Here is a 17,712-nt window from a genome sequence, read left to right on the forward strand (position 1 = left end):
TGTAGCGTGATGGTAAAACACTGCTGTCGTTTGGGCTATTACTGTGGCAGGGGACTCCTAATCCGTTTTCTCACGATAAATGTTGCGTGTGCCGTGCCACATTAACGTTATATAGGATTAAGCGAAGCAAATAGAGTGGATTTGAATCCCCACCCTGTAATTATGTGCAACACAGCTCAGTGGCTGGAAATACACCGAGTTTTGACTAATATACAAGTTTCTGCTGAGAGGAACTGAAGCACTTGGGCTTATAATTTCCCCCTTGAGCAGCATCTTTATTTTTTAGGAACACTTAAGCAGTAGTGTTTGTTTTATTTGTCTTTGGGTTGCTTACGTTCTCTGAACTATTCAGTGTCCCCTGTTCGATTTATGTAATCCGGATGAAATTCTATGGGATGTTTCCCATTTCTCTATTAATAGATCTATATTGGTTCTTAAGACATGGTCCCAAATATCATGATTTTTGAAATTCAGCTTTTTCATGAAGAATCCAGCTGTTCGAGCAGCATGCTGCTAAACAGCTTAGTGCTCAAATTTGCCTCGCTCAGGTATGCAGCATATTACTCGGTGCCACAGACAAGTTTCTTTTGAACAATGCAACTGAACTTGAAAACAAATCAAATCAAAATGTTTACAAGCTTTTGTGTTTTTAGAAGTCCTCTACAGGAGAGCGCTGCGCGTTCCTGCAGGGCGCAGAGATGAATTTAGCATTATCTGAGTTACGTGGCTGAGGGACGAGATAGTAAAGATTTGCTGAAGATCACACCAAGACCTTGAGCGGTGCTTGCTATATTCAAGATCCACGCTGGATGTGGCCTCCAAGAGCAGGTGGGAAAAGTGATGATGGATTTCTCACCCACACAGACATCTTGAGCTATAGACAAGCCTTGGGTTTTCTCTTCCCGTGCCAAGCTCTAAATGTGAATGAACACTTCACAATTTCGTAGTAGAAAGGAGGGGAAGAGCACCTGTTTCTGCAGGATGTGGTGTGAATGCCTAACTCCGAATGTTCCCCTTGGAAGGAGCCCAGCAAAACTGTGGATGTGCAAGCCCTGCATGTGTGGTGGTGCCCTGCTGAGATCTTCAAGTCCTGCACAGAGCCTGGGTTAGCTGGCTGTCATGTTGTTCTTCTTTTGGCCTCTCTGGGCTATCACAGGAATATCTTTGTTCTTAAATGGTGACAAACAAGCACCGTGGGCTCGACAAGCTGCTCTGCACTTGTGAGTGTTGGTAGAGCGCTTGGGCTGCAGGGGAAGAAGGAATGGATGGAGGATTGGTAATCAGCATCTCCAGCTGATGATTTATGCCAGCTTATTAGAAACACCTTTCTGCTGTTGTAGCCAGAAAAGGGATGCCCTTTTGTGCAAGGAAACACATTCGTGGTCTGTATTCTTCTGGTTTTGGTTGGCTTGTTGGTGCTGAGCTCCCTGGAACTGCATTTCAGCCACTGCTTCCAGTGTGCTGCCTTGGCTTGGGTGACTCTTTTATAAAGCTTCTGCAAGGACAGTCATCCACAAGGCACCATATCTTTGCAGGTAATGTTTATTAATAGCAGGGAAAAAAAATCAATTATTTAAGGAGGGTTGGATCAAGTCCTTGCGAAGTGCAATTCCTCTGAAGGTCTGCAGATCAGGTTTCAGCCCTGGGCAGCCTCAGTTGCCTAGCCCAGATGATATTTTCACCAAGGGGCCTTCATTGGGCTGTCGGTGTGACTTGCAAACCTCCCTGCTCGCTGTTAATGCACTGCTGGGGGAGACTCGTGCATCACAGACCTGTGGGTGATCTCCTGAAGCGTGCTGATGTAACCCAGGCTGACACCTCTCCCCCAGCACCCAGCTCCCACCTCTCCTTCAGCTTCCTTTGTGGGTGCAGTGCCGCTGTGTTATCTGTCACGCTGTGATTGTTCCTCTGGGCTCGATGCTTCCTATGATGGCTCCAGCCCTTGGCACATCACGGGCTAGGTCTTTTTTTCCCCACCTTGACAGCCAGGGTGGTTTTTCACTCCCTTTTGCCTGGGCAGCACAGGCAATTTGATTTTGTTCTCCTGCTCAAACAGCTGTGTGGAGCAGCCTGGTGTGACAGGCAAGGAAACGATGCAGCATCCGAGCTGGGTTTTAATCAGGCCCCAAAGATATGCTGATTTTGAAGACCTTTCTTTGTCCCTTGCTGGATTTCCCTCTGCTCTGCAGTGGGGAGGGGATTGGGAGTGATAATCTGCCTGTTTTATGCAAGCAGCACGGTGCAGCCCCTTGAGCTTCCTCTTCATGGTAAGAGGTGTGTACCCTTGTCTGTTACGGGCTGACATAACAAATGGGCACAAGGAGTGGATAACTAACACGTGAGGAAGCTGAGAGACCACAGAAGCCTGTGGCTGCGTTAGCTGAAGTCCTCGTTTCAGGAGCAGAGGCAGTGCCAGCACCTGTGAGCTCCAACAGCTGCTGCTGCAAACCCTGCGGCCACACTGGAGCAGTGTTAGCAGGGCAGGGCTTCTCTCTCTCCTGCAGCAGGCTTGGTCATAATAGAAAAGAAGCGTCAAGATACAAGAAAAATGAAAAGAAAGAAGGAAAGAAGAAAGGAAAGAAGAAGCAGCCAGTGATTACACCTACACTGGGCAATACCAAATACCCTGTAAGGAGTAGTGAGAAGTAAAATCAAATCCTTTCAAGACCTCTGACTTCTTTTATTTCCTCTTCTAAACTCTAATTTTTGGACACCGCAAATCCCGTAGACATTTCTAGTATGTTTACCTTTAGATACATAAAACAAATTTGCCTGTGATCAAAATATGTGTCAGAAGGGCTTTGACACTGAACACTTAGCTTGCTTGTCACATGAGCATCTCTTACAGGAGCTCTGGGGACAGTGGTTAGGAGTTGCTTTGTGCTGCTAAATAATTGTGCAGGTCTGCTGAAGCTTTTTAGCCAGCTATATTGCCTAAGGGTATAATGGTCCTGATTCCTTACTTCAAATAGGGTTTGCTGCACCTGGAGCCTAGGTTAATGGAGTACTTTCCAGCTTTGTGCAGTGACAACAATGCGAAAACCCCTCTGATTACCCTATTTCCATGCAATTTTCATGCCTGCTCTCTGTAAACCTAGAGAGTACGGTTTACTTGATCTCTGCAGCTGTTTGTAAAATTGTCCAGGATAATTGATTTAAAAATATGCTCCGTGGCTTCATAGCATCCCTGGGACATTCTGGGCATCTCTGCTCTGTCATCTGTACCCAAGCCGTGCTGATTCTTCGTGACCGAATACTTTTTGCGAGTTTAGTGGTCAAGTTTATGATTTTGTAGCGTTAAGGACTAGTAGGGGCTAAACCCTGGCATGGCTGGGCTGTGTAGTGGTCCCACAGGCTCTGAAATGAAGAGGAAAAAATGTTGACTTGCTTTAATGCTGGATCCAGGTTTTGTGGAGCACGCGGGAAATACCTGGCAGAGCTAAATCCTGAAGCTGCCACAGCTCCTGACTTCCATTCCCTGCTTGTACAGCTGGATCATCCTTTCTCTTTGCTGGAGTATTTTTTTATTTTTATTTTTTGTCTAGCATTGCAGCAAAACCAGCTGGGTTGTGGCTGTGGAGTGGCCCTGTGAACTTAACAAGAACAAAAAAATGCATTTGTGGTCCACCAGTTGTTTTTTGCTGTGCCCAGAAGGTGTGCTTAAACCTGCACACGTATCCCTCAAACTGTACTTGCCTTTTATTTCCTTTGTGCTACTTCCCTACACGTTCCTCCATCCTGTCCAGGAGGACAAAGTCCTAATCCGGCACTGTTTTCATGCTGAAAAGAGAACTTTGTATTCTGCCTGTGTTCTTTTCTATAGGAAACAAGATTCGGGCACTTTCCATCCAAGCCATCTGGGTGCTCTCCTGGACCGCTTGATCTGCTCTTGCAGAAGCTTCCAGATTTTAAGCAGAACAGGATGAAATACAGCGATTTATTTCTTGTTAGGGTGACACATCTATGTATTTGTTGATGCTTATTTGCAGCTCAGCTGTTTCCATGTGGTTCCCTTCTGTTTACTCTTTAATAGTACACAGGGCCGGAGGATACGTCTCTCTTCTCCTTTAAATCTGTATTCTGCTGCTGTCTCATCTGTTTAATACATTTCCTTTACAAATCTAGACTTATGTTTCAGCTTAATGCCAGCAAGAGCTCTGGAAGGATTTATTCTTCTGGACCCTAATGTAAAATGAGTAATGCTAGAACTGGCTCCCTTGGTAGCAGCAACACATTTTACTACTGATTGTCAGAAACAATAAAAAAGGGAATATGTTGGTAGTTTCTGTGCTATTTGCTTCCTGGGATTTTTGTCCTGAATTAACCTCCAGAAATATATTGCTTGAGTAACTTTGGAGAAGTTCTCAGCATGCGTGGAGGAGAGAGAAGGAAAAGAAATCAAGCTGTTGCTACAGTTTTGGTAATAAATGCCAAGGAAATGAGACATTTATCCCAGGACTGTGTGACCTGCTGCTGCCAGACATCCCACTGTGTTCCTTAGGGACCATGAGTCGTGTGCATTGCACCTACACAGCTGCAATAACTTGCATTTCTGCCTTCCATCCTACACCATTTTGGTGTGTTCTGCAGGTAAGCCTTGATTCAAAGCCTCTTGGAGCCCAATTCTTCTCCAAAAGCTGAGGTTTGTCCTGTTCTCTGGGTCCTAGGACAGCCCAAGGTCCTAGGAATAAAAGAGTTCATTCAAAGTGATGGTTAATCACTTGGCTCTTCACTCAAACTCATCAGAAGCAGGATTTGTTTTATTCGTTTGCTGGGAAATTTAAGCACTTTCTCCTCTATTTATAAAATAAGTGAAAGTGTCCTTATTTTATAGATACCAATGCTGTCAAAATTAATTTGTTAGCAGCTGTCCAGGGTTTGGTTCAGTGGACTGAGAAGCCTTAGGTGCCGGCTGTACTCTGCAGCTTTTAGAGTAAGAAGTTGTAAAAAGGAGGAATAACATTTGTATTTCAAGTGGAAAGAAAAACAAGCTTGAAATTTCAAAGTTGGTTTAAAGCCTGATGCTAAAGCACGTCATAAATGTCCTCAGTCTCCCCACCCACAGCTTGGTAAGGCTCCTGAGATTTAAAGAGCTGTGTAGATATTATATTGCTGTCTCCAGACAACATTTTTAGGTTTAATTCACTTCTTTCTTTGTGAACATTTTCTTGATGTCAGAGATTCACTGCTCTGTTTGGAAAGCAATGCATTGAGTTGCCTCTGTTGATGTGACGAAGCATCCTGAGTGGCAGAAACTTCCTTTGCAAAGGCTAAAGATCCCTCCAAGTTTCCAACTTTCCTGAAGGCATTACGTGGTGGGGGAAATAATACAATAAATTTAAACCAAACACCTTTCTTCTCAAACTTATGTCTCTGCTTTTCCTGGAGTAATCTGTTCACAAACCTCTTCCAATTTTAACCCCTTTCAAGGGAATCCTGTACAGCTGACTGCTTTTTCTTGAAGATCTTGAGTGTATTTATTTTATTTTAATTTTTAATTGTACATGTGTCTGTCTAAACAGAGTTGGATGTACTGACTTGGAACAAAAGCCGATGTGCTGTGGGACGCTTTTGGGTGAGCTGTCTCTTCCCATTCAAGATGTGAACCCACCAAATCCTTCTGAACTTCCCAGCTGATGCTAAAACCTCCACGTTCCTTCCCTTTCAAGAACAGTAAGCTGAATTTGCAGTGTATACAGGGCTGAAAACTGGCAAAAAGACTCTTCTTATGCTTTCTCTCTTCAGTCTTGAGGACTGTTCAAAAATCTGCCGAGCCTTAACAGCTCTTGTACATCATTTACCCCCCCCCCCCCAGCACATTGTGCCTGGTATTTAGTGCTTCAGTAACGTAGCTGGAAGGGATGGTTGAGGGGGATTGATTCCAAGGACCATCACCTTTGGCCTGCCAGGTTATTTGGATAAATTACCTCAGCGCCCTGTATAACTCAGGCCAGACATGGGCACTGGGAGCCAGGATTCCTGTAAAAGCCCAAGGCGTGACCTGGAGCTCACTGAAGTCAACGGGAACCTTTCCATGAGGCTGCAAATCCTGCAAGGGGCAGCACATTTTATTGGGTTTAGCTCCGGAGCTTTCAGGTTTTACTGCTCACAGCTCTCCTTCCCAGCTCAGTGTGTGTCTGCTCCTTGCAGCTCACATCATCTTGCATTTGTGTTGTGGTTTGGGATAACAGACCAAGCTGAATGAACCGCAGCAGCTGAGGAATTGGGAGCTTTGCCTCTTGCTGCTAGAAGGGCAGGAACCTCTGATACATGAGCATCACGTGCTAAAGATTATGGAAAGCCATACATATCTCTACAGGTACTTACAAAGTGTATTTTCTGTGCTGGTGTATACTTAATTCCTCTTTAATTTATTCTCTGCAGACTTCCAGAGAGTTGCCACCCAGAATCATGTTGATTCAGTTGTGACGAATGCATCTCCCTCCTGCTCAGCTCATGTAGTTTACCAATATTGGGAACGCCTGATCCCCTAAAAACGAAATGTCACGTTTTGCTGTGCGTCCTAGCTGTTGTCAGTGAGCCCTCCCTGCACCAGTAAACCTCCTTTAAACTGGAACCAGCTGGAGCCATCGCTGATCCTCACGGTAACAGCTAGCTTCAACTGTCATAAACGTCAGGCAATGTAACAGAAAGCTTCGTGCATCTTTTCCATATATTTGAATACAATTTGCCACACAGAAGGCCTTAATAGACAGATCTCCCAGAGTTTTCTCTCCATGAGCCCATCCACTGCCAGATTCCTGAAGAGCATTTTGCCAGGGGGATGCGCTCTGTGCTGGTCTGGGAGATCCTGGTGCTGTCTGCTGAGATATTTGCTTTCAGAGTTGAGTTTCTCTAACTTTATAGGGATTTATGCTCGGGTACTCATGGCTGATGGATGCCCTGACAACACGGGAGGAACCACTGAATTGAAGTTGGAAACGCATCCTTTCCAAGTAAATACTGGAAAGGTTTAGTGCCACGAGGATGCGTGCAAATCTTACTGCTCTACAGCTACGCTGCAACACGGTTGTATGAGGAATTACGAGTGCAGATGCCCAAGGCAATCGACCAACACAAAGGATTTACAAAATGATGCCATCAAATCTAAACTCAATCTTGGGTTTTGTGAGGCTTAAAGAACACATCGCCTCGGAACAGAAGATGCCTTCCTGTTAGGAAATGTTTAAACTCTTTTTTTAAGAGGTTTGAATACATTTGGAAACTTGATGGAAAATATCAAATTTATAGGTTGTGGGGGAAAAATGTAAAATCTGGTTATGAAAATTGCTAATTTCTGGTTTCTCTGTTACCATTCCCTGGTTTACTCTGTCTGTTTGTGACAGATGGGGTAAGCAAAGCAAGCTTCACAGAGCAGTTTCTTTGCCTCATGTTCTCAAATAGTACGAATGCTCAAGGTTTTGGGAACAGAACATGGTTGTGTTGTAATTTTAAGGGTGTTTGGACAAAACTATCCCACTAGAAGTTCTCCTCCCAGCCCTGCCTTTGTGAAGTTGCTCTTTCACAGCCTCACTTGCTGCAAAGGACACGACAAGGATTTTACATTTGCTTTATGTTTGTTGGACTAAACTTCCAGGGACTTAAAATCTAATATTCCACCTGTCCTCTCTATTGCTCACTTGAGAAGGACAAAAGGCAATTAAAATCACCGGCAGTGTCAGTAACATGACAAGAGCTGACATTTTTAGGTTGTTGAGTGTTCCTTCCGATAGATGGTTCTGCAGTAATTGTCACATCTCATCTTTGTCTCCTGCAGGGAAGCTTACTTTCTGAAAACACCGTTGGGCTTTCCAAATCGCAGTTCTTCAGCAACACCAGCCAGTTTTCTTGCTTTCCTCTGGACAGAGGTGCACCGCAGTGCTCAGAAAGGTAAACGTGTGTCCTGCAGCTCCTGGTCGCTGTTAGCATTAATTGTGTGTTTACATGGTCACGGCACAATGAAAATCACACGTTTTCAGTTCGCTCTGATGGGAAAGCAAACTTTGTGCTGCTATTCATCCCTGGCAGTGCTTTGAGAAGCTGGCAGTAATGAGACGCAGTGAATGAAACCTTTTTTTTTAGTCATTTTATTTTGGTAGAATTCCAAAGTTTGTCCCATCTGGCCTGGCTGGATAAGTACTTATAAAATGCTTTTGCCTCAGAGTTTATTATCTAAATAAATAGTTGATGCCAGAAGGAGCTTTCAGTTGAGGCATGCATCTTGAGACCATGAAGGGAACAAAAATGTAGAGAAATCTGGGCAAGCTAGAAACCTAAATCAGCCCATTCACAGATGAGGGCTTATGGCATGGGCTCTGCTGTGGCTGCTTGCCCTTGCTGCAGTGAGCAGTGGGAGAAGGGAAATTCATGGGAGGGTGGTGGTGGGATAGAAGTATTCAGAAAACTTTTTAAGGAAGTTAGGAAATAGTAAGTGTGACATGAATTAAATTAGGTGAAGTGTCTCTGTGATTTGTAAATGCCAAAGGAAATGGAGGAGGGAAAGGAAATCAGAGACTTTTTCAGATTCAGAAATGGGATGTTGGAGCTGGATGCCTGAGTTCAATTTGTTTAAAGCTTTGGGTTATTTGAAAAACGGAGCTGCAAACTTTTTTTTTTTTTTTAATAATAAAAAAAAAAAGCTTTCCTAAATTGGAATAATTGTCTGCACAAAATCAGATGAAGAATGGAGCTTGTAACAGTAAATGATGCCTCTGGGAAACCTGGTATTGCTCTTAGCAAAAGAGATTTATAGAGAGAACAATGAGTGGAGATGGATGCAGTGAACTCGATCTTTGTGAACCAAGACTGATGTGGAAGTTTTGTTTTTGCAGTTTGTACTACCTTCTGTACCCCAAGATGGATTTATAGTTTCCCATTGTAAATTCATCATCATTTAGCCAAGAATTTCTTTCTTTTTGAGGAGGGTTCAATATGGGTGAAAAATCAAGTTAAAAACCACAGATTTTATTTATTTTTTTTTTCCCTTGAGTAATCAAAATGGATAAGAAACCCCCACTTACATGTGTTTGTCATGTACCTTTGTACTGCAGGCCAGCAAGGTCAACCTGGAGCAAATGAGGTCCTGTTGTGGAGGAGAGGCTTTCTGCATGAGCTGTGCCACAGGTCACAGGTGATGCTCTCTGCACTGGAGGGGAAGACACTGTGAGCCTCCAGGTCCCAGCTCGACAGCCTCAGTGGTGTACCACTTAGCCTGAATTTCCAGCATACCCTCGGTGAGGCAGGAAGCTCAGGCTGTGCAGTAGGAAAAAAACACAAAACAGAAAAAAAAACACAAATCTCAGTTCCTCTCAAATCTGATGTTTTATGCTGCTCTTCAGCAGTCTTTGTAGTCATGATTATCACTTACTTGAATGCTTGCAAAGCATCTTCCAAATTTATTAGCAGGTTTAGACTTGAAGGTGCTGAATAGCTGACTTGAAAGATGAGTAGTCGTAAAAGCTTGTCCATATGCATCCCTCTGACATACCTTGACACTTCTGTAAGAGCTCTGATTTTTTTGTCCCAAAAAATAGGAAGTTAAGGTCCTTAAAACAGACCAAACTTCAGCCATCTGAATCCCATGGTCATGGTACAGCCAGTCTGTGTGTTTGGCTTCATGAGCTAAGGTCCAGGTTAAGGACAACGCAACCTGGGGCAGACTTGAAGGGCTCTAACACTACAGACAAGCCTAGGAAATCCTGGAGGAAACTGTGTGATTTCTTCTAGTGATGAAAATTACATAAATACTGGCTTGTGAATTTTCACTCTTAGTGGCTTAATATAATTCTAAGTATCTAGGGGAGGTATTGTTGATGCAATACTGTACTGTAGGCAAGGTGAAAATATCTCATAGTCATCTGTGGCTGGTGCAGACACCCATCTCAGGAGCATTTACAACTAGTGCTTGAAACCTCAGATTTTTTGTACATGTAACCAATGGTGCTGTGTAATAGGAACCAACCCTAAGCAATTAAATGGGAGCTGGGATGGGAACTAGCAGGACAAGGATGCTCTCTGAATTGCCCAGTTTGCCACTGTCCTAGCCACGTGCAGGACATTGTTCCTCCCTTAACGCCCCACTTGTTGGATGGATTCTTAGGTTACACTGACAGTAGCACGGTAATCTTCTGCCTGTGGAACTTGCTGTGAGCTGGGATGCTTAGTGCAAAATAATCAATTGTGGGGGGGGTGTTACATAAAACCATTAATTTTGATTTTGTTAGCTCATTAGTGGGCTCGCTTCGTCTTTTGCTTTTGCTGCACAAAGCAGCATTATATTTAATTAGCATTGGCTGACCTTCTTTTTTTTTATTTAGCTGGTAAAAAGGTTATTCAAGTCCTTAAGAAGAATTACTGCATCTTCCGTTGACCTGATAATTGGTATATGGTTGCTGGGGGTAATTGTGCTGGCTGCCAGTCAGGCTCGTGAAGTCGGTGCCCCTGTGAACCTACACGCCATGCAGGTATGTACGGAGCAGAGAGGAGACAGCAGGTATGAGCTAGTATTGTTCTCTAGCAAGGGTCAAAGCACTAAATAAAAATATCATAATAGCAGCAGTGACAACCACTTAGTGACTGCTTGAGGGAGCACCTATGCAGGCGTATGCAGCATCAGGGCCTGGATTCCCAAAGAAAGAGGGAATCAGAAGCCCAGGCACAACCCTGGTAGCTTTAAGTGAGGACTGATTTATTTCAACCTTTCCAGCTACTCTGCCTCACATACGTGTGTCAAGGCTCCATTCAAGGCATGTCCTTTTGCAACTTCCTGAGCAAATAGTCATTTTTCTTCTAAATACAATTAAGGTTGTAGTGTAGAGAATAACTGGGGTATCTCCTGATGAAGCCTAGCTAGGTAATTGCAGTGATTCGTGGAGAAAATACCAGCAAGCTTGACTTGAATAATCAGTCTCACTTTGGGTACATTTTTTTCATACCAAACTAAAACCAGCAGTCTTTCCAGAAGCTAAGAGACTCTCAGGCAACTGTCTTTTCTGTACATGTGTCAGTATAAGCATGTGCATTTGTTCTTGCATGTCAAGTTCATTGTTTTATTACCTTCAGCTTGCATTTCTTAAAAACAAATGGTGATGCTGCACTCGGAATTGCCTGCTGTCCCCAACGCCTGCTCTGAAAAATGAGGATAATAGACCTTCATTAAAACTTGATTCAGAGGCAAGTTTGTATGCTGAACTTGGCTGTTGCAAGTTTCCTTGGTGAAAGCTGTGGGAAAACACATGCTTAAAAACCTTCTCGAATCAAGCTCAAGGTACCTTATGACTTTGTCCTTTTCAAGACAGCTTTCTGACTTTGAAGGCACCCATCGACACACTGTCCATGGCACCCGTTCTCTAAAATTTCTGCAGGATGCTTACGTTATCCTTCTGCATCTGCAAATATTTAATTAATAAACTTACCAGAGACTCAAATTAGAATTATGTAAACCCTCCAATGATAATTATCCGAAGCATATCTTTTAAATTACTCTAATAAAGACTAAGTATTATCACTCTGCCCTTTAGGGTTAAGTGTGCTCAGACTATCAATCTGCTTTACTGATCACGGTCTTGATCAAGCAGCTGTATTTGTAGCAGCATAAATCTGCCAGTGGTTATGTTCAGGTCTACACCTACAACAGGAGCTAATAGTCTTTTATGTTAGACATCCTCAAGGATACGGTGATAATGGGGTTCTGGAGAGCTGTTGAGATTATGTGGAGCAAAATGGCTGTGAACCGGCTGACTTTATGTTGATAAATTTCTTTCTGTTATGTTACTTGCTGGTGATAGATTGGTGTGCAGAAGGAACATAGCCTCCTCCGCTTCCTGGAATTAAAAGTAGCGCTCCCAGCCCCAGCACGTTAATATTTGTTAACTAACTCCTTCATTGAGGCTTGTCACAGTGGTGAAATTCAAGGTGGGGTGTTAAATCCTTCTCTTTCTTCCCTTCTCGTACGTCTTCATTGACCCATTAATTCCCTTGCCATTCCAGAAAGCTACTGTCATAAGGCTCTGACAGCAGGAATACTGATGTCATCCTACAGATGAGATGGTAACAATAGCTGGTGGCAGCCCAGCTTCTAGACCAGTTTGCTTTTATAGATTACTTCTTTAGAAATTCGAAGAGTTTCTGGGAGTGCAAGCAATCAAGGGAACATAATTAATTATCCTTAATATAGGAAAAAAATAATTGCTAAGAGTTTATTAAAAAACCAAAACACCTGTACAAAGAAGTCGTGAATTTGCTTGATTCTATCAGAATATTTGACTGTATGTTCTTGTCTGCCATCCACTGAAGTTTCTAATGATCATTGACAATACATGCGAGTGTTGAGCCTGCCTCTGACACTTCACATCAGGATTTTCTCATGCAATTAGTTCCGTGCAACTGAGACCTGATACAAAAATGTCGGGGTAATGACTGTTTAATGAACATAAAATGTGACAAGGTGTATTAAACCTCCGTCACAGCTAGCAGTGGGAAGACAGGGAGGGCAAGGAAACTGTCCCTTGTCGTCTACTTTCGGTGGGGTAGACGAGGAACATCTTCACCTTCTGCAGTCTCTTTTAATATTTTTTTTATTGTATTGGCTGCAGGAAGAACATGGTCTAAATGCAGAAAGGATGGGTGAATGCATAGGTTGGGAATGGGGTATAGTAGGGGGATATTTTTCCAGAGTTCCCTGGTGAAGCTGAATTATAGTGAAGATCATACAGATTTGGCTTATGCTAGTTTGAATTCCGGAGACACCTGTACAGGTATCTACAGCTGTCTCTGTATGCCTGTGGTATGGGGTGGATGGTATACTTAACAAGGCTCCTCATGAGAAAGCAAGTTGTCTTTAAAAATTTTAAGACAGAAGTCAAAATACTAGAGTGACTGGAGTGGAGGCAAGCCAGGAAAATTGATTTGTCCTAACAGATGCTTCCTTTGCATGTTGCAGGCATCTGTGAACGTTGAACGTGCTGTTAATTCAGGGCAATGGCTTTTGTTATTTATTTTAGCTGTTTAAGAAGAAATGAAATCTATACACTGCAGCTACACCAGCTGAAGGTAACAAAAACCCAGACACTGAGCTCCTGTTGTTTGCAAAGGCACATGCATGCCTGACATCCCTGTTGTCTGAAAGGTTTAATCCTAAGAAAGAAACTTGGTCCAATCAATTCTTAAAATCTCTATGAGGCAAAAAAAAAAAAAATATCATGAAGGAAAATACATTTTCCTGTCCACAGTGTTTGGTTCAGCATAATTAACATGAATAATGCAACACAATTTTCTGATAGTTATTATATTAGAGAGCTTAGCTGACTCATAACTGCCCCCATGACATAGCCAGAATGCAAATTACTTGGATAGAAATAGCACAGAGCTGGTTTGATTAAAATGTGATACATATTTTGAATTAAAAATATTCAAGGTCTTGCAAAATGACCTTAATGTCATTCCCCCCCTCAAGCCACTGAGGAAATTTGCATAATCATTTCTAGACAGCTTTCTACTTTCCCCTCTTGGAATTGGCAGGGCCCTGCCATTCACAGAAGAGCAGGGTGTGCTTTATTCCTTTTCTGAGCTCAGCTGCAGTAGAATAAAGAGACAGCATTTTGTCGTTGTGCTCTCTGAGATGCTTTATTGTAATTACAGTGATAACGTATCTCGGGCATGAGTCTAACAAACTGTAAGACTGCAATCCTTGTTAGTTGGACCCACCTCCAAGTCTTTCTCCCTACAGCCTCTGAAATCTGTGTCGAGTCACTTCTGAATTCCTGTAAACACATTTATTTCTTCAAGGCTGTCCCTGGAGCTGGAAGCTAGCAGGAACAGTCCTGGTACGCTTTGGGGAAGGGGTTGTGTGATTTGGGGTAGCTGAGGGGGTTATGCCCTCCAGCCAGCAGCAGCACAGCCTTGTGAACCAGTGCTTGCACAGCAGATGCCACAGCTGGCTTACAAGATAGATAGGGTTGTGCTGCAGGGGTGGGTTAGACAGCTGCAAGTGGTGGTTTCCAAAATCATACCAACCTAAGCAGTTCTTGCTTTGTGAAAATCCGATATTTTCTGTATTTTCTGGTTAGGCTTTGGTTTACTGCCCACATATTTCTGCTAGGAGAAGCACAGAGCAGGAAGAGTGACTGGGGAGAAAGAGACTTTTTTTTTTTTTTTTTGGTGGCTGTAGCAGGGTTGGGATGACTTTGTTCTTGCTGAATTTGTTTCAAAGACTTTGTGTGCTCTTAACTTTGGCTGAAAAGTCCGTAAGCCTTGGGCACTTGGATCTCTTGGGGATGTCTCTGGGAACTTCCTCCTAAGGCTGTTTTAATTATGCAGCCATCAAACACTTTGTGTAACGGTTTGGGAAAGAGTAGTGCACTGGCTGGAAAAGATAGATGATAATTTAAAGAGGAGGAGCTATTCCACAGACACTTGCCCCAAAATATGTGATTTCAAAGTCGGCTTTCACTTGGCGTGTCTCTTGAAAAACAGAATGAAATGCTATAATGAGATTCTGCGTTACTCGCTATAGCACATTTGATCTGGAAAATCAACGAGAAGTTTACATATAAAAGGATCATTTTGCTTCCTAACTGGCAGCCCTGCAGCTCCCCTTAAGGCTAGGAGTGAAGCAGCCACTTTGGTTCTCAAGATTCAGGTACTGTGGCTGCTGTAGGCACAGTGATGCTCCTCTTGGTCTCTGCAATCACTGCAGCCATTGCACTTCTGCTTGAGTATCCAGTCGAACACGTGCACCACGAGCCCAGTGATGGCATCACACTTTAACATAACTCTATGATTTTTAAGCTTTTTTTTTTTCTGGATGCTCATGTGCTTCCTCACTCAGTTCATTCATGGATTTTCGTTCACTGGCTCAAATCCATGTCCCTTTATCACGTAAAAGTTGCTGAATAGATGGCTATTTTGGGTGACATAGAAAAGAAGGTTTTGTCATGCTGAAAATAGCCTATGTCTCCCTGTGGATCTAGTTAATAATGTGATCTAATTAATCAACTGTAATTACTTGTGTATTCTTCCAGGTAGAGTTAACACAGGGTAGGCTGCTTGTGGTTAGCACCTGAGGCTTTTGACTGCTTCTATGGCATAAGTGACAGTTTGTACAGATTTGGGGCACAAAGCTGGCCAAACATCAATTCCCTCTGTTTCCAACCAAGCTTGATCCAGGCTCTCTCAAATTTCAAAACCAGTTTGAAGGACTTGAGACCCAAGATTAGCGGACCTCCTGGCAAATCTCTCTGGGGGCTATTTTCTTGGAAGCACATCAGACCAGATAACTTGCTCCTTAAATCTTGTTTGTGCAGCCAAATCCCATGTCAAATATCCAGCCCAGTTTAGCTCCTGCTCCCACACTGTATTCGTCCTCTCTATGAGATTGTTTTGCTGTAGTGTGGGGAAAAAGACAGATGATAAAAGCTCTTTTACCAAAATATTTTCCATTTTACAGCCCAGAGACTTATCTCTTTTCTTCCAATTCCCCACCGTTCATTAATTATACTTTTCTTTTGACCCTTTTCTTTGTTCCTCTGGTTTTTGATACCTGGAGGAATGTGTGATAAGGACTTATTGAAGTTATCACTAACCCACCTTTATCTGCAGGGATGCTGCCTCACTCATCTATTAATCTTTGCACCAAAGTCTGTTGGAGTCTGTCTATTGTTCTTCTGCCTACCACTGTTTAGTATTACTCTTCTATTGTATGGTTTTCAAGAAAACTAACTGAGAAGTAACAGCAATATTTCTTAGAATGTTTTTCTAGGGATTCAAGCAGGGGAGACTTAAAAACCTGGGCTGGATTTAAAACAAACAAAATAAAAACCCAACCGAATAAGAGGGTGCAGGGAAGACCTTTGAAATAGGCGATGCAATGTGACCATTACTTAACACATGGGTGTTTTTTCCCCCATTTAAGCAGCTGACACCTCAATGGGGACTGGGGTGGCCCATGTTGCCCCAAAGCTGCCTCCCATTGGGGTGATGCCGTGCAATGAGCCCCTGGTGCCTTCAGTGCAGCTACAACGTGAGAGCTGTAATTGAAGGTTAAGTCCTGTTGGTTGTCACTGCCACCGTGTTGCTTGCAGTGAGCTCTTTTAGTTTTCTTCTGGTTATAATACATAACTTCATCTGATTTTCATTACCCATTGGAATCATTTTCTTCATTTACGTGCCGCAGTTGTTGTTCATTGTGCCTCTGGCACAGTTTTGTTTCCAGTAGCAGCAGATGCAGTAATTGAGCTGTTCCCTGACTTTACTGCCACGATTTGTAAAGGCCTTGATTCTCTCTTCTACAGAATGAACAGCTTCTGAAGACTCATCTTCCTCCCTGCCCTGTAGCAAGTAAAGCTCAGTCACTAATACTCAGTGCTGGAATGAAGGAGGTATTGCTGAGGAAGTAGACCACCAATTTGCCTGAAGGTAGCATGATCCAATTTATTCTGTGGTGCTTGGGAGTGGGTAGGATGGCTTTAACTCATGTCAAATTGTTGAAGAATTTGTTGATCTTGTTACTATTTTATTAATTAAATTAGTTTAAGAGAGTTGAAGTGGGAAAGGCACTTCGTTTCTGGCTTCAGTTTGGGTTACTCTAACCAAGAGCCTGTGTCCATATGCTCCTGCATCCTCTGAGTGAAATCACTTCTGTTGTGTCAGTTTCATTTCTCTACAGTGCAGATTAAAAACCTTGCTTAGCTTTATTCCTAAGTGTGTAATAGATACCTACTGAAAACCGGAATGCCAAACACACACATTGAATGAGGCCTCGGACACTTGAGAAACAAGGAAGCAGATGTTGCCTTACTGGTGATTCGTGTGTGATTTCAGCCACACAGTACACTTTTCCCAAGCCAAGGTTCCCCAAAGCAGGCTTCAGATCACAGAAGTGACTTCACAGCTGTTGGAAATCACCACATCTAATTATTTATTCCATTCAGATTCATTTTTCTCATATGTCAGTTGATGCGCCGTTTCATCTACGAAGACCTGCCCTGTAATGACTGACCAGATCATTTTATCTGCTGGGTGAAATGAAGCTGCTCACAGATGCATCATAGACTCCATAGTTCAAGCAGGAGCATTCCTTAGTAAGCATGTAGTTATGCCCAGTGGCTTTGCTATTCCTTTTCTTTCCCAGTTTCTACTTGGGCTGCTTGTTTTCAGAATAAACAACATCAACACATTAATTTTTAGCACTTTATACTTTCCGAAGGAGTAGCAGAGCTTGTTTCTGCATTAACATGAGGTGAAGTGGTTGCCTCACTTGCTGGCCATGTTCCTCACCCTATGAATATGCATTTTTTAGGGTTGTTTTGTTTCCTTGGTAAAAGATTTGCCCAGAAATTCACTGTGAAACCATCTGCTTTCAATGGTTTACTTCTACCAATTAATTTGTAAACTGTTTTTTTTATTATTATAATCTAATTTTTTGATAGGGTTTTAAACACTTGTTCCATCGCTTGGTCCAGCTTGCTTGTGCTTAGTGATGCAGTATTATTTTCACTTAAGGGGGATTGACTTCAGTGTGTGTTTATTCAGCTTGCTTACAGATGAAAAGGTTATTTTTTTATATTGCAAAGCCTGCCCTGGTCCTGCCTTTGTCCCCAACCCCACCCTGGTGTGATTTCTTAGTTTCTAACTCACCTTCTTAATGCAAGAGCAATTATTCTTAGCATAAATAATTTCTCAGCCATTGCTGCAGCTAATTATAAGGACTCGGAT

The sequence above is a fragment of the Aythya marila genome, assembly GCF_965140915.1.
Source record: "Aythya marila genome assembly, chromosome: 26".
NCBI classification, from domain to species: Eukaryota; Metazoa; Chordata; class Aves; order Anseriformes; family Anatidae; genus Aythya; species Aythya marila.